Below are 18854 nucleotides of genomic sequence, written 5' to 3' on the forward strand. Positions count from 1 at the left end.
TATGGAAACCCCTTACTCTCTTCCTAATATGTGTATGGTTGAGGAAAAAGAGAGAACGGAAGGAAGAGAGAGACAGTGTGAAAGGGAGAGAGAGAGATTATGTTCCTGACCACAATTGTATCCTATTTTTTGCTCCTCTCCCTCTGTTACTATGCTCCTCTAGGTCAGTGAAAGTGAAGGAAGTGATATGGAGAATCAGGGCTCAGCAGCAAAAGGCAGGGAGGAAAAGGAGTTACAGATGATTGGAGGGAGGATTGGAGCGAGAGGAGAGTGGAGGGAGAGAGAAAGAGGAGAGTGAAGAGGAGGGAGAGTAGAGGGAGAGAGGAAGAGGAGAGTGAAGGAGAGGAGAGTGGAGGGAGAGAGGAAGAGGAGGAAGAGGAGAGTGGAGGGAGAAGAACATAGAGAGGAGGGGGAGGGAGAGGAGGAGGGAGAGGACAAAGCAGAGGGAGAGGATGAAGCAGAGAGAGTGGAGGAGGAAGAGGGAAGAGAAGAGGTAGAGCACACCTGAGACAGGAGCTTACATTTCCATGGCGTGTGTCTACCCCAAGTCCCACCATTCACCCTTGTACCACACAGCTTGGGCCTAAAGTGACAGTGGCAGGGATTTTGGAGTTGTTTTAAAAAGTGGTAGGAAGTTATATCTGTTCCAGAGCTTGTAATGGATTACAACAAGAAAATGGCCAAGGTTGACCATCTTGACCAATTGAGGAGCTATTACAATGTTGGACGCACAGGCTGAACATAGTGGAAGTATGTGTTTTGGGGGAAGCTCAACATTGTCATCATAAATAAGTACATTGTGTGGGGGACCCTGCAAAATCCCCTTCCTAGAAACCGCAGACACTGGTCCCTGAAGGCATTCAAAATGCAGCTTGTGCATTCACATTGTGATATGGCTACAGTGGCATGAAGAGGGGAGCCAAGAGTGCGGCACCAGTGCGTGTGGACTGAGTTGTAACTAATTTGAAAGCAGGCTCCTTTGGGTGCTCTAAGTGTTCTGTGCCACTTTGCAGGATGGGGCGTGCTTCCAGAAGATCCATGACATGTTGTAGGCTGAATGCAAACACTAAAGTGACATTGTGAAATATTAACCTCCCTGGGCTTGCGTCCCACCTAGTCAACAGCCAGTGGAATTGCGTGGCGCGAAATACAAATACCTCATAAATGCTATAACTTCAATTTCTCAAACATATGACTATTTTACACCATTTTAAAGACAAGACTCTCGTTAATCTAACCACATTGTCCGATTTCAAAAAGGCTTTACAGCGAAAGCAAAACATTAGATTATGTCAGGAGAGTACCCTGCCAAAAAGAATCACACAGCCATTTTCAAAGCAAGAATATATGTCACAAAAACCAAAACCACAGCTAAATGCAGCACTAACCTTTGATGATCTTCATCAGATGACACTCCTAGGACATTATGTTATACAATACATGCATGTTGTGTTCAATCAAGTTCATATTTATATCAAAAAACAGCTTTTTACATTAGCATGTGATGTTCAGAACTAGCATACCCACCGAAAACCTCCGGTGAATTTACTAAATTACTCACGATTAACGTTCACAAAATGCATAACAATTATTTTAAGAATTATAGATACAGAACTCCTTTATGCAATTGCGGTGTCAGATTTTAAAATAGCTTTTCGGCGAAAGCACATTTTGCAATATTCTGAGTAGATAGCCCGGCCATCACGGCTAGCTAATTTGACACCCACCAAGTTTGGCCCTCACCAAACTCAGATTTACTATGAGAAAAATTGGATTACCTTTGCTGTTCTTCGTCAGAATGCACTCCCAGGACTTCTACTTCAACAACAAATGTTGTTTTGGTTCCAAATAATCCATAGTTATATCCAAATACCTCCGTTTTGTTCGTGCGTTCAGGTCAGTATCCGAAGGGTGACGCGTGAGCGCATTTCGTGACAAAAAAATCTATTTTTATGCTATTTTTCTTGTAAAATAGCGATAATATTCCAACCGGGCGACGTTGTATTCATTCAAAGAGAGAAAGAAAAACATGGAGAATTCACATGAATGCGCATCTCCAGTGTCACTGTTCTCAGCCTGACCACTAACACATTTTCCTGCTGTTTTTCGCCCAGAGACTGGAGAGATGTCATTCCACTTTCTGGCGCCTTCTGAGAGCCAATGGAAGCCTTAGAAAATGTCACGTTACAGCACAGATGCTGTATTTTCGATAGAGATGCCACAGAAGGATAACAAATTGTCAGACAGGGCACTTCCTGTATGGAATCTTCTCAGGTTTTGGCCTGCCATATGAGTTCTGTTATACTCACAGACACCATTCAAACAGTTTTAGAAACGTTAGAGTGTTTTCTATCCAAATCTACTAATTATATGCATATTCTCGTTTCTGGGCAAGAGTAGTAACCAGTTTAAATCGGGTACGTTTTTTTATCCGGCCGTGCAAATACTGCCCCCTAGCCCCAACAGGAAAATTTGTCCTACAAATCTTTTATTTTCTCTGAGCAGTTGTTGTGTTTTGTATCTTCTCTGTTTATCTGCCTCTATTATAAAAATATGTTTAAGATAAATACACAACGCAGAAGGTAAGAGGATGAGAGGACTAAAAACTAGAGTACCTAGGGAAATGTAAATAGGAGTTGGGTTTCAGTTCAACAGCTGTTTAGAATCTGTGGAATGTCCCTCCTGAACTCAGAGCAACATGTGCTACGGGGCTCACATTCTGTACATTGAGCCTGAGCCATTGGCCCAGTTGTACTGCAAGGACCTCTGATTGGTCAACCCCAGGCTAGGGTGGGGGTTATAAATGGCATCCTGTCCCTTTGTTTGGTGGAGAAAAATCTGAGGAAAGGGAGACTGAACATCTACCTCCCAGCACACATCTTTGATTTGTCCTCTTCGAATAAACCTATTTTTCTCCCCCTGATTTGCTTTGGGGTTTGTGTTATTGTTGAATAGCATCAATTGCTAACACTTTCTAATACTTGTTGCATTCATTGAATTGTTGTCAAAGTAGGCTACTATTTCTACTTTTTGTGTCAGGCCTGGTCTGTACTAAATCTAATTGAGAGAGGTTACCTACATTTTCCAATAGTCTCTGAATAGTTGTTTGCATTTTTACATTGTTACAGAAGAAAGAATCGTTGTCAATCAAATTACCTACTTTGCGCGGGTTTTGAAATACTTTTTGAATATTGTCCTCTCGTCACATTTTGGATATTTTATTTATTTATATGTAAATAACATTTAGAAATATATTATACTTGGTACATTTTGCTAAGGGGTGTCTTCACACAATGGAAGACAACATTTGTTTTATTCCTATTTGTCACGACTACTGCCGAGGGCGGTTCCTCTCCCTGTTCGGGTGGCGCTCGGCGGTCGTCGTCACCGGCCTAATAGCTGTCATCGATCCCTTTTTCCTTTTTCTGTTAGTTATGTCTTTATGAGTTACACCTGTTTCCCATTAGTAATTAGTTTTATTATTTAAGCCCGCATCTCCACCTGTTCTGTGTGCGGGCTTGTTACGTGTCATCACGTTGTATGTTTTGTGGTACATGTATTTTGGACTTCGGGGTTATTGTTTCGCCCTGTTGTGTTTGGACATATTTCCTCGGTTTTCAGTACTTATTAAATTACATGTTGTACCAAACATTTTTCTGCTTCCTGCGCCTGACTCCACACCCACGAAGCCCAAAGTGTTACACTATTGACATGAATGCGGTGTCATTAAAGAGAGGTTGTACTCTTTAAAACTAAGTTAACTTTTTTTTGCTATGTCTGTTTGTTTTAAATGTGTGAGAACATGAGCTTTATCTTGAAAAACCTCAGTAAGCTACAGCAGCATTCTATAATTCTACTGGGGTCTAAAGGGTTAACTTCTTCTCTGAAAAAGAGTATTGTATTTGGTCAAACACAATTCTCTCCATCAGTTTACTAAGAACATGCAGGAAACTGATTGGGCGGCTGTTAGAGCCAGGAAAGGGTGTTTTGCTATAGCTTCCTTCCACACATATGAACACACACACAGTCCTTTAGGCTTTGGTTAAAGACATAGCAAATAGGGGTGGCAATACAGTGTGATACCATTCTCAATAGTTTCCCATCAAGGTTGTCTATACTTTGGCTTATCATTATTGATGGATAACAATAGTTTTTCTACCTCTCCCACATTAACTTGGCCAAAATCAAAACATCAATCATTCGCATTCATTATTAGAAATTTTATACAAAAATCAGATGGTTCACTGTTCAATGTTGTAATTTAACTTCTGAGTTTGTCCACTTTAGAAGTGAAATAGTCATTGAAATGATTGGCAATATCGTAAGGTTTTGTTATAAATTAGCCATCAACTTCAATGAACGATAGAGATTAATTGGGTTTTCTGCCCATGATATCATTTAGGTACTCCAAAGTCTTTTTCCATTGTGTTTTATGTCATTTATCTTGGTTTGGTAATATAATTTCATATTTTTTGTTTTGTTTAGTCACAACATTTCTCGATTTAGAGTATTTCAACCAATCAGCCCTGACCACCCTGATTTGTTTACCACCTCTTTTGCATAATTTCTTTGAACCATATCATTTTTCAAACATCACCAATCCAAAGGGCACTAAAACAAAAAACCAAGCTCTCTCGTTCGTTGCACACTGTCAGGTATCCAGGTAAAAGGCTGGTTTAGGCTGAAAAGGCTGCAAAACTCCAGTATTGTTCCTTCATAGCCTGTTCTCCCTTAAATAGGGAGCCAATAGGGAGTTTTCAGCACTTTTATTTCCATGATCAAAACAAATTTTCTCATAGCTCTCTCATGTCCCTCTGCAGCAGACATATGGTAAGAAACACTATATGTTTGGAACATCGAATCGCAATAAAATCACAGTATCGAATCGCAATACATAACGTCATGGCACCTAAGTATCGTGATAATATCATGTTGTGAGGTCCCTGGCAATTCCCAGCCCTAGCGGGGACACAATCAATGAGGGCACCATCCTGTTCTGTACCCACTCTCCAAGGAGAATAGATTAAAAGGGAAACATGTAGCTCTCGTAGTCGATAAACTGTATATTGATAACCAAATGTTCCGAGACACCAAGACTACTCCATGGCTATTCTAAATATTACAAATTCCCATAGAGGAGTCGAATAATGGAATACCCAACACTATACATGGTAGGGATTGTAATAAAAAAAGATATAGGAAAACAATAAAATACAACAGTTCATAAAGAAATAAACTACACTATACCATTCAAGATAGGGAATGGTGTAAAATAATTAGTATTCAACTTTCTATTCATTGAATTTTATAAATAGATTAGACAGCATTAGAAGAAAGGATAATTAGCTAAATAATACATCTTCAAATATAAGGAACTGGAAACACAAAAGTACTCAGAATCAACATGATAGGGATAAAAATACAGTAAACAGAGGACATAGAAGGCACAGTATGTGGGTATGTGCGGGTGTATTGTGATGGAAGGTTGGGTGTGTTTTTTTGTGTTTGGAAAAATGTAGAGTTGAGTGAAAATAGTTGCAAATACCATGTGTGTCTGCGAGCAGGGGTTGTGAGAGAGAGCTTTCTGTAACAGCTGTCGTCAGATAAAGCAGACCAAGACGCAGCGGGGAAATGTGCACTCATCTTCTTTATTAATAGGACAAAGAAGGGAAAAACCAAAGTAAACACGTACACCAAAAAGACACAACAACGAATAACAGTCTGGTAAGGCACAAGGCTATACACAGAACAATCTCCCACAAACAAAACACATACCTATATATAGGACTCTCAATCAAAGGCAACTACAAACACCTGCCTCCAATTGAGAGTCCAACACCCAATTACCTAACATAGAAATACTAAACTAGAGAGAACATAGAAATACAAAAAACATAGAACATAACCCAAAACCCGGAAATAATAAATCAAACACCCTTCTAAGCAAACCACCACCCCAAACCACATAAAACAAATACCCTCTGCCACGTCCTGACCAAACTACAATACAAATAACCCCTATTACTGGTCAGGACGTGACACTTTCAATTTTGTGCAGATATGGGATATACATTTTAAAATAAATAATTAATATAGTTTATTTATTTACTATCTATTACTATCTATTACTATTACTATTATATATCTATTACTATTACTATTACTATCTATTACTATCTATTACTATCTATTACTATTACTATCTATTACTATTTATTTACTATTTACTATTATTTATTTACATGATGGAATGGTCCCCAACCCTGTACCCCAGACACCCACCTGAGAGACCCATACACTAAAGAGAAGTCCTTATCTGTTTTATGGGCCTACTGTAAGTAGCCTACACGCAACCAAATCAGAAAGATGAATGTGATGAATGAATGTGTCAGAGATCTACTAAAGCAGCACCGCCCCCTCGAGATTCTGAGCCTGGCAGGGTTGGTCCAAAACAAAGCCCCCTGATTGGTGAACATAATATACAAGGAATTTCTCAAAGCTGCTAATGAGAACTTTGACGACCTTGTACCTAGCCGGTGGAAATTCCGGTGGGGTGCCCCCACCCAGGTAGTGACAGTGCTGGCAACACTAGCTGCAGTAACCCATGGGGAGGTGGTCACACTAGGACAATCAGAGAGGGGGCCAATTATTGTGGCCCTGGTGGCAGGAAATGATCAAAGGTCTGACTGGACAGAGGTACTTGGGAAGATGGGTCACATCAAGGGGACAAGCGTGTGTGGGTTGGAGGGAAGGGGGGTATCCAAGCTCAATCATCTAGGACTAGATATTGTTTAATCAAATTATTTTTGTTCAGTTTTGCATGCCTTCTCAAACAGCTGCAACTGTATATGCATTCGCACATCAAGTATTTTCTTGAGTTGGGCTCGGGGATGGAACAACATCTGAGCCTGTGGTTGTTTGTGGGGGAAAGGGGTCCTGTGTGTGTGTGTGTTGTGTGTTGTGTGTTTGTCACGTCCTGGCCAGTATATGGGTTAATTGGTATTGTAGTTTGGTCAGGACGTGGCAGAGGGTATTTGTTTTATGTGGTTCAGGGTGGTGTTTTGGGAAAAGGGCGTTTGATTTAGTATTTCCGGGTTTTTGGTTTATGATCTATGTTTAGGTAATTCTATGTCTAGTCTAGGTAGTCTGTGTTTCTATGGTTGATTAATTGGGGTTGGGACTCTCAATTGAAGGCAGGTGTTTTCTCTTTGCCTTTGATTGAGAGTCCCATATATTAGGGTGTGTTTGTGATTTGTGGGAGATTGTTCTTGGATTGCTGTGTTGCCTTCAAGACTGTTATTTTGTCGGTCATCGGTTTGTTTATTTTTGTATACGTGTTTGTTTGGGTTTTTTCCTTCTTTTCCCGTAAATAAAGAAGATGAGTATACACATACCTGCTGCGTTTTGGTCCTCCATTTCTAACGACACGCGTGACAGTGTTGTGTGTTGTGTGTTGTGTTTGTGTGTGTGTATCCCATATCTGTTGCTATGGGGTTAGGATGTTAGTGCCAATATTGAATGAATCACAATAACTGTTTCCTAAAATAACAATTCCTTGCCAAAAATGTATTCTTTGTAATGGCAATACTGGTTATAGGTAACAATCCATCACATGAACTGCTTACATTATTACGCATACTATTTGTTAATTGTGGAAAGTAAGATATGCAAGATTTTTTATAAATATACAGTACCAGTCAGAAGTTTGGACACATCTACTCATTCCAGGGTTTTTCTTTATTTTTACTGTTTTCTAAATTGTAGAATACTAGTGAAGACTGTAATAACACATATGGAATCATGAAGTAACCAAAAATTCAAATATTTTTACATTTGAGATTCTTCAAAGTAGCCACCCTTTGCCTTGATGACAGCTTCGCACACTCTTGGCATTCTCTCTACCAGCTTCATGAGGTAGTCACCTGGAATGCATTTCAATTAACAGGTGTGCCTCGCTAAAAGCTAATTTGTGGAATTTCTTTCCTTCTTAATGCATCAGTTGTCTTGTGGCATGGTGGGTGGTATACAGAAGATCGCCCTATTGGTAAAAGACCAAGTCCATATTATGGCAAGAACAGCTCAAATAAGCAAAGAGAAACGACAGTCCATCGTTACCTTAAGACATGAAGGTCAGTCAATGCGGAAAATGTCAAGAACTTTGAAAGTGCAGTCGCAAAAACCATCAAGCGCTATGATGAAACTGGCTCTTATGAGGACCACCACAGGAAAGGAAGACCCAGAGTTACCTCTGCTGCAGAGGATAAGTTCATTAGAGTTACCAGCCTCAGAAATTGCAGCCCAAATAAATGCTTCACAGAGTTCATGTAACAGACACATCTCAACATCAACTGTTCAGAGGAGGCTGCATGAATCAGGCCTTCATGGTTGAATTGCTGCAAAGAAACCACTACTAAATGACATCAATAAGAAGAAGAGACTTGCTTGGGCAGAAACACGAGCAATGGACATTAGAGCGGTGGAAATTTGTCCTTTGGTCTGATGAGTCCAAATGTTTTATTTTTGTTTCCAACCGCCATGTTTTTGTGAGACGCAGACTAGTTGAACATATTTTCTCCGCATGTGTAGTTGGGTCAAAGACAGGGCGTGTAAATTTGGCGTCCGAAGGCTATTCATTTAACATAAAAAGATAAACATGCATAAATATAACATTAAATCACTCAACTGTTACGCTTCTTTTGTCCCAGAAATATTTGTGTTGCAAACTATTAAATTAAGGGAGTTATTGAGGTATAAAGTGTCAAAATGTCCTTCAGTGAAACTGTCCGGGTTAAAATTTAATGACGAGTGTTTTTAAAATGTATAAATTCATCCTAAAAATATAAATGAACACCCATGGCATAATTGTGTTAGTGTTTGCAACAATATATTGAACAATGGGCGACATATTGTATCTAAAAAATATTTAAAAACTTGAATAACTTTTTTTCTGGATTTTGGCGCTTCATCAATGTCATTCAGTATAACAAAGAAAAAACCATTTTAAAGCATATCACATGATGGTAATCATGTGACAGTGTGTGATGTCACAAAGAAGACCCATTGAAGACCCTCTATCAATGTGATGAGGTGAGTAAATCTCTCTGAAAAATGTGGTGATTTCTCTATTTCACCATCTAGTAACCTTTGTAACAAAAACGCATGTCTTTCAGTACAACACAGAAAACATACTTTTAATGATATTATTTTATAAAAATCTATATTAAATATGAAAAGTAAGGATAATCTTTATAGGTCAATATAGGTGTCCAAGGAACTGCCTGTTAAATATGTTTATGGATGAAATTTGTCCTTCAGTATCACGTTTTTGTCCTTCAGCAGAACAAAGGTTTCATGTTATACCACAATGTCACCCAATATGCTGAATGACAGTAGCTTTGTTATCCCATGTTTTCACTAGTTTACAACATTTAATCATGCAATTCATATTAACTTGTTGTATGAATACTGAATATTATCATTTAAACAATTTTATGGCATTTTAAGGTATTTCAAGGCACATTATCTTTATTTTGTAGATGCCGTTGTCTAATAAGGAGAGGGCTGCACGACACAGACAAAAGATTAACGCAGATCCAGTTGCTAGGGAGGAAAGACTAGCCAGAAGAAAAGCAAGGTATTGTTTTCATGGTTTCATGCTACTGTGGGCAACAGAATATGATATAATAGGATATAACGCTGGGCTGATAACACTTAACATTAAGTTCCACTATTACACTGTAGTTAATGTTTTATTGCACTGCAGTTAATGTATAACTAATTGATTATATTAGTTCATATAATATCACACACACAATTATGGATAAAAAAAATGGATTATGATTTATATTAGTTAACCTGTTATGGATAGGGGGCAGTATTTTCACAGCCGGATAAAAAACATACCCGATTTAATCTGATTATTACTCCTGCCCAGAAACTAGAATATGCATATAATTATTAGCTTTGGATAGAAAACAGTCCAAAGTTTCTAAAACTGTTTGAATGGTGTCTGTGAGTATAACAGAACTCATTTGGCAGGCCAAAACCTGAGAAGATTCTGTACAGGAAGTACCCTGTCTGACCATTTGCCATCTCTATCCATTACAAAGGATCTCTGCTGTTACGTGACACTTCCTACGGCTGCCATAGGCTCTCAGAAGGCGGCAAAAAGCTGAATCGTGGCTTTGCAGGCTCTGGTTGAAACAAAGTAGCGCGTTTGGGTAGTGGCTGGTTACAGTACTGTGAGACTCAGGCTCGTGCCCGCGTCGACCGAAAGCTTTGTTTTCTTTCCTCTGTTTACCTAAACGGAGATTCCCGGTCGGAATATTATCGCTTTTTTACGAGAAAAATGGCATAAAAATTGATTTTAAACAGCGGTTGACATGCTTCGAAGTACGGTAATGGAATATTTAGAAATCTTTTGTCACGAATTGTGCCATGCTCGTAACCCTGATTTACCATTTCGGATAGTGTCTAGAACGCACAAACAAAACGCCGCTATTTGGATATAACGATGGATTATTTTGGACCAAACCAACATTTGTTATTGAAGTAGCAGTCCTGGGAGTGCATTCTGACGAAGACAACAAAGGTAATCAAACTTTTGTAATAGTAAATCGGAGTTTGGTCAGGGCTAAACTTGGTCGGTGTCTAAATGGCTAGCCGTGATGGCTGGGCTATCTACTGAGAATATTGCAAAATGTGCTTTCACTGAAAAGCTATTTTAAAATCGAGACATATCGAGTGCATAGAGGAGTTCTGTATCTATAATTCTTAAAATAATTGTTATGTTTTTTGTGAACGTTTATCGTGAGTAATTTAGTAAATTCACCGGATGTTTGCGGGGGGTATGCTAGTTCTGAACGTCACATGCTAATGTAAAAAAGCTGTTTTTTGATATAAATATGAACTTGATTGAACAAAACATGCATGCATTGTATAACATAATGTCCTAGGGTTGTCATCTGATGAAGATCATCAAAGGTTAGTGCTGCATTTAGCTGTGGTTTTGTTTTTTGTGACATTATATGCTAGCTTGAAAAATGGGTGTCTGATTATTTCTGGCTGGGTACTCTGCTGACATAATCTAATGTTTTGCTTTCGCTGTAAAGCCTTTTTGAAATCGGACAGTGTGGTTAGATAAAGGAGAGTCTTGTCTTTAAAATGCTGTGAAATAGTCATATGTTTGAAAAATTGAAGTTTTTGTATTTTTGAGGAATTTGTAATTCGCGCCACGCCTATCATTGGATATTGGAGCAGGTGCTCCGCTAGCGGAACGTCTAGATGTATTAACAATCATTTTGATCCAAATGTGCAAATTGTGCAAACAGATCCACAAGGTAGATGGATGATTTTAAGTATGTTATTGGACAATATATATATACAGTGAGGGAAAAAAGTATTTGATCCCCTGCTGATTTTGTACATTTGCCCACTGACAAAGAAATGATCAGTCTATAATTTTAATGGTACGTTTATTTGAACAGTGAGAGACAGAATAACAACAAAAAAATCCAGAAAAACGTATGTCAAAAATGTTATAAATTGATTTGCATTTTAATGAGGGAAATAAGTATTTGACCCCCTCTCAATCAGAAAGATTTCTGTCTCCCAGGTGTCTTTTATACAGGTAACGAGCTGAGATTAGGAGCACACTCTTAAAGGGAGTGCTCCTAATCTCATCTTGTTACCTGTATAAAAGACAACTGTCCACAGAAGCAATCAATCAATCATATTCCAAACTCGCCACCATGGCCAAGACCAAAGAGCTCTCCAAGGATGTCAGGGACAAGATTGTAGACCTACACAAGGCTGGAATGGGCTACAAGACCATCGCCAAGCAGCTTAGTGGTCCCCCAAGGTCCCCCTGCTCAAGAAAACACATATACATGCCCGTCTGAAGTTTGCCAATGAACATCTGAATGATTCAGAGGACAACTGGGTGAACGTGTTGTGGTCAGATGAGACCAAAATGGAGCTCTTTGGCATCAACTCATCTCGCCGTGTTTGGGGGAGGAATGCTGCCTATGACCTCAAGAACACCATCCCCACCGTCAAACATGGAGGTGGAAACATTATGCTTTGGGGGTGTTTTTCTGCTAAGGGGACAGGACAACTTCACCGCATCAAAGGGACGATGGACGGGGCCATGTACCATCAAATCTTGGGTGAGAACCTCCTTCCCTCAGCCAGGGCATTGAAAATGGGTCGTGGATGGGTATTCCAGCATGACAATGACCCAAAACACACGGCCAAGGCAACAAAGGAGTGGCTCAAGAAGAAGCACATTAAGGTCCTGGAGTGGCCTAGCCAGTCTCCAGACCTTAATCCCATAGAAAATCTGTGGAGGGAGCTGAAGGACCTTAATGACTTGGAGAAGATCTGCAAAGTGGAGTGGGACAAAATCCCTCCTGAGATGTGTGCAAACCTGGTGGCCAACTACAAGAAACGTCTGACCTCTGTGATTGCCAACAAGGGTTTTGCCACCAAGTACTAAGTCATGTTTTACAGAGGGGTCAAATACTTATTTTCCTCATTAAAATGCAAAACACTAAATAACATTTTTGACATGCGGTTTTCTGGATTTTTTTGTTGTTATTCTGTCTCTCACTGTTCAAATAAACCTACCATTAAAATTATAGACTGATCATTTCTTTGTCAGTGGGCAAACATACAAAATAAGCAGGGGATCAAATACTTTTTTCCTTCACTGTATATGAGGTTCATTAATCAATACGGTCCAAATAATTATGATCCATGCGTCTTTGAAGAAATATATTTAATAATTTATCAAACCTACAAGCAATACAAGACTCTATATGGTTTTAAATACCTAAATGGACCGTAAAAGAAATCACTCTACAAACTACCAACTTCATGCACTCAAGGAAATCACAAATGTCATGGATATACTGAAACTAGTAGATATATGGAGGCTTAAATATCCTGATCCAAGTGAGATATACATGGCGGAGGCTCAATCAGGCAAGTTGTCTTGACTACTTTTTTATGTAATTCTCGCTGGTACCAAAAGTTAAAAAAGTGTTGATAGGGGACAGAATGCGTTCGAACCATCAAATAATAATTGGCATATACACTACCGTTTAAAAGTTTGGGGTTACTTAGAAATGTCCTTGTTTTTTAAATAAAAGCAAATTTTTTGTCCATTAAAATAACATCAAATTGATGAGGCGATTCCGAGATCCTGGCCTTCTAGGCAGACTTGCAAAGAAAAAACATTATCTCAGACTGGCCAATAAAAAGAAAAGATTAAGGTGGGCAAAGGAACACAGACACTGGACAGAGGAACTCTGCCTAGAAGGCCAGCATCCTGGAGTCACGTCTTCACTGTTGACGTTGAGACTGGTGTTTTGCGGGAACTATTTAATGAAGCTGCCAGTTGAGGACTTGTGAGGTGTCTGTTTCTCAAACTAGACACTCTCATGTACTTGTCCTCTTGCTCAGTTGTGCACCGGGGCCTCCCACTCCTCTTTCTATTCTGGTTAGAGACAGTTTGCGCTGTACTGTGAAGGAAGCAGTACACAGCATTGTATGAGATCTTCAGTTTCTTGGCAATTTCTCGCATGGAATAGCCTTTTTTTCTCAGAACAAGAATAGACTGCCGAGTTTCAGAAGAAAGTCCTTGTTTCTAGCCATTTTGAGCTTGTAATCGAACCCACAAATGCTGATGCTGCAGATACTCAACTAGTTTAAAGAAGGCCAGTTTTATTGCTTCTTTAATCAGACCAACAGTTTTCAGCTGTGCTAACATAATAGCAAAAGTGCTTTCTAATGATCAATTAGCCTTTCAAAATGATAAACTTGGATTAGCTAACACAACGTGCCATTGCAACACAGGAGTGATGGTTGCTGATAATGGGCCTCTGTACGCCTATGTAGATATTCCATAAAGAAATCTGCCGTTTCCAGCTAAAAAGTCATTTACAACATTAACAATGTCTACACTGTATTTCTGATCAATTTGACATTATTTTAATGGACAAAAAATGTGATTATCTTTCAAAAACAAGGACATTTCTAAGTGACCCCAAACTTTTGAACGGTGGTGTATAAAAACCTAAAAAAACGGAACTATGACATTTACATAAGTATTCAGACCATTTACTCAGTACTTTGTTGAAACACCTTTTTTTAGCAATTACAGCCTCGATTCTTCTTGGATATGACGCTATAAACGCACAACGGTATTTGGGGAGTTTCTCCCATTCTTCTCTGCAGAACCTCTCAAGCTCTGTGAGGTTGGATGGTGAGCATCACTGCACAGCTATTTTCGGTCTCTCCAGAGATGCTCGATTGGGTTCAAATCAAGGGCTCTGGCTGGGTCACTTAAGGACATTCAGAGACTTGTCGACCAAAGAGTTCAATATTGGTTTCATCAGACCCGAGAATCTTGTTTCTCATGGTCTGATAGTCCTTTAGGTGCCTTTTGGGAAACTCCAAGCGGGCTGTCGTGTTCCTTTAACTGAGGAGTGGCTTCCATCTGGCCACTCTCCCATAAAGGCCTGATTGGTGGAGTGATGCAGAAATGGTTGTCCTTCTGGAAGGTTCTCCCATTTCCACAGAGGAATTCTGGAGCTCTGCCAGAGTGACCATCAGGTTCTTTCTTGGTCAACTCCCTGACCAAGGTCCTTCTCACCCGATTGCTCTGTTTGGCCGGGCGGCCAGCTCTAGGAAGAATCTTTGTGGTTCCAAACTTCTTCCATTTAAGAATGATAGAGGTCACTGTGTTCTTGAGGACTTTCAATGCTGCAGAAATGTTTTGGTACCCTTACCCAGATCTGTGCCTCGACACAATCCTGTCTCGGAGCGCTACAGACAATTCCTTTGACCTCATTACTTGGTTTTTACTCTGACATGCACTGTGAACTGTTGGAACTTATATACACAGGGGTGTGCTTTTCCAAATCATGTCCAATTTACCACAGGTGAATCAAGTTGTAGAAACATCTCAAGGATTATCAATGGAAACAGTATGCACCTGAGCTCAATGTCGAGTCTCATAGCAAAGGGTCTGAATACTTATCTAAATAAGGTATTTCAGTTTCTCATTTGCTAAAATCTCGAAAAAAAAGTTTTCGCTTGGTCATTATGGGGTATTGTGTGTAGATTGATGAGGGAAAAAAATATTTTATGAATTTTAGAATAAGGCTTTTAGAAACTAGGCGTATGTCGCAAGTCACGACTTCACAGGACAGCCGTTTGAACGTAAAAAATATATGTTTTTTATCAAAATGCGTATTTTGGGCAGAAATGCCTTCTCGAACATGTGAAATTTCATGTACCTTAATAACAAACTTGTATACCATCTGTAAATACAAATGAAATTGTTAAATTACGAGCCTTGTTGGTTAAGCCACAGAAAAAGTGAGCAACCTTTCCACTAGCCATCACTGGCTAAGATAATGAGTGGGCTGGACATGCCGAGAGAGGAGTTCGGATTAGTCTGCCATATTGAAGGCTTCTGTCTTTTTGAGCTCGTCAGTCTGTGTTGGTAATCTTTTCAAAACGCGGCTTTTAAAAAAAAATATTGTGTTGTGGAACTGCATAAGAGTTGCTCTCCACTTTCTGGAGGATCAAGTTTTGAAATCAGTGGAATTAGAGTATGATAGCTAAAGAGATGGAGAAAACACTTGTCTCCGGATTACATCTTCAAACTAAGGGCAACCGTGGTATGGCATTCCTGACAGGGAGACGCGTCCATCATGCATGATGATGTATACATGCAAGATAGCTAGCTACATTTTCAGATATTACACGTTTCTAATTCTGACAGAAAGTGGTTTCATTTTAAGCTAAACTGTACTGTTAGCTAGCTAGCTAACACTAGCTGGCTGGCTCCCTAGCTGACGTTATTATTTATTTCCCAGAGCCGTTTGCTTTTCTAGTTAGAGCCTAATGTTAGGCATTGTTGGTACATTGTTCATTGTTGTTTAACTAGCTAACGTTAGCTGGCTGGCTCGTTAGCTAATGTTACGTGACATGTGTACAAAACCTGTTGAATATGGCCGGGTAATTAAATTGTTGCTAGCAGGGCTGGTTAGGCTGTTTTCATTTTATCCAGAGGTAAACAAATCATCGGCCAGAGCACTTCACTAGATACCAAGACATTAAAAAGCCATTTTCTCAAAAGTTTGTTAAGAAGTTTATCAACTTTCAAAGCAGAATTACTTTCCCATTGTTCCTAAAATGCAGTGTATGATATAGCATTTTGTACTTTTATCCAAAGTAAAATACACCATTTCACATTTTGCTACATAAGACTGAATCAAGTTGGTGAGTCACAAATGTGGAAAAAGTCAAGGGGTCTGAATACTTTTCGAATGCACTGTATACTGATTGTTTAAAGCAAACTACCAAAACTATTGCTGATGGTCTACCTGAACATTCAAAATAAATATATTGTAAGCCCCATTCAGCAGGTACAGCCAGATCAGAGTTGTGTCTCCGGTAGCTTACTTTTATTCCAGTAAATCACGCTTTTCAACAGTGCATAGATAACAATAACCTACAAAAGTACATAGATTGTCACAGCTAATAAAGCATACTATTGCACAAGCTATTTAGCATTTGAATGCTGAAGTTGCCACACATACAGTTGAAGTCGGAAGTTTATATACACCTTAGCCAAATACATTTAAACTCAGTTTTTCACAATTCCTGACATTTAATCCTAGTAAAATTCCCTGTCTTAGGTCAGTTAGGATCACCACTTTATTTTAAGAATGTGAAATGTCAGAATAATAGTAGAGGCAATGATTTATTTCAGCTTTTATTTCTTTCATCACATTCCCAGCGGTCAGACGTTTAAATACACTCAATTAGTATTTGGTAGCATTGCCTTTAAATTGTTTAACTTGGGTCAAACGTTTCAGGTAGCCTTCCACAAGCTTCCCACAATAAGTTGGGTAAATATTGGCCCATTCCTCCTGACAGAGCTGGTGTAACTGAGTCAGGTTTGTAGGCCTCCTTGCTCGCACAATTTTTCCAGTTCTGCCCACAAATGTTCTATAGGATTGAGGTCAGGGCTTTGTGATGGCCACTCCAATACCTTGACTTTGTTGTCCTTAAGCCATTTTGCCACAACTTTGGAAGTATGCTTGGGGTCATTGTCCATTTGGAAGACCCATTTGCGACCAAGCTTTAACTTCCTGACTGATGTCTTGAGATGTTGCTTCAATATATCCACATAATTGTCCCTCCTCATGATGCCATCTATTTTGTGACATGCACCAGTCCCTCCTGCAGCAAAGCACCCCCACAACATGATGCTGCCACCCCCGTGCTTCACGGTTGGGATGGTGTTCTTCAGCTTGCAAGCGTCCCCCTTTTTCCTCCAAACATAACGATGGTCATTATGGCTAAACAGTTCTATTTTTGTTTCATCAGACCAGAGGACGTTTCTCCAAAAAGTACAATCTTTGTCCAGCGGTTTTGGAGCAGTGGCTTCTTCCTTGCTGAGCGGCCTTTCAGGTTACATCGATATAGGACTCGTTTTACTGTGGATATAGATACTTTTGTACCTGTTTCCTCCAGCATCTTCACAAGGTCTTTTGCTGTTGTTCTGGGATTGATTTGCACTTTTCGCACCAAACTCTAGGAGACAGAACGGGTCTCCTTCTGGAGCAGTATGACGCCAGCGTCCTCCAATGGTGTTTATACTTGCGTACTATTGTTTGTACAGATGAACGTGGTACCTTCTGGCATTTGGAAACTGCTCCCAAGGATGAACCAGACTTGTGGAGGTCTACAATTGTTTTTCTGAGGTCTTGGCTGATTTCTTTTGATTTTCCCATGATATCAAGCAAAGAGGCCCTGAGTTTGAAGGTAGGCCTTGTAATACATTCACAGGTACACCTCCAATTGACTCAAATGATGTCAATTAGCCTATCAGAAGCTTCTAAAGCCATTACATAATTTTCTGGAATTTTCCAAGCTGTTTAAAGGCACAGTCAACTTACTGTATGTAAACTTCTGACCCACTGAAATTGTGATATGGTGAATTATAAGTGAAATAATCTGTCTGTAAACAATTGTTGGAAAAATAACTTGTGTCATGCACAAAGCAGATGTCCTAACCGACTTGCCAAAACTATAGTTTGTTAACAAGAAATTTGTGGAGTGGTTGAAAAACCAAGTTTTAATGACGCCAACCAAAGTGCATGTAAACTTCCGACTTCAACTTTATGTGCAAGAAACAGGTCGCCTACCTCACGTTGGTCAGAGCATGAAGCTGGGCACAGTGCGTAGTTTGACTAGGCTACTGACATTCCTTAGGGTTGTTCGGGATGCAAAATGACTTGAAGATCAATGACTGTTAACACAACTACATACTTAGTTTGACGCTGAAGGTCAGGGCGCATCAGTTGTCACAAAAGATTAGGCATTTTTCACTAGGTAGAAAGAAAGTAATATGAGCAAAATCAATGATTCATAATGTTTGAATCTATTTTCTTGGGGTCTAATGCAGTCATATCTTAAACATTTGAATCGGGGACCGATGTGTATCGGTGAATTACATCCGTAGTAAATTTGTGAACATATTCTTTGTATGTTGTGACAATTGTTTCTTGTTATAGACTTGAAATATTGGACTCTGTCTTTTGACTCCATATCTAAGGTTTTTCTGTCATCGACATGAGGACCTTTTTGAATGTTGCGTAGTCGGACCAACCAATCTGTGCTTTGCTTAGCCTAATTACTTAAACGAGAAGCAGCCATTCTGGAACAAAGAAATCCAAGACTCCCTTATCAGGTTAAGAGAAGGAGGTTATGTTCAGGGAATCCTGAATTTATTCAACTATCTTTCTGGAATACTCGACAGGTGGCCTCAGCAC

The 18854-nt window shown here is 39.5% G+C and overlaps 1 protein-coding gene across 4 annotated transcripts in view; it reads right to left on the reverse strand.

Annotated features, from left to right (window-relative positions):
- The window catches only part of wdfy4 (WDFY family member 4), a 211162-nt gene that overhangs the window by 137283 nt on the left and 55025 nt on the right, over window positions 1-18854 (reverse strand). The gene's annotated exons all lie outside the window — the stretch shown is intronic.

The sequence above is a fragment of the Salmo salar genome, chromosome ssa01 (assembly GCF_905237065.1).
Source record: "Salmo salar chromosome ssa01, Ssal_v3.1, whole genome shotgun sequence".
Lineage (NCBI taxonomy): Eukaryota > Metazoa > Chordata > Actinopteri > Salmoniformes > Salmonidae > Salmo > Salmo salar.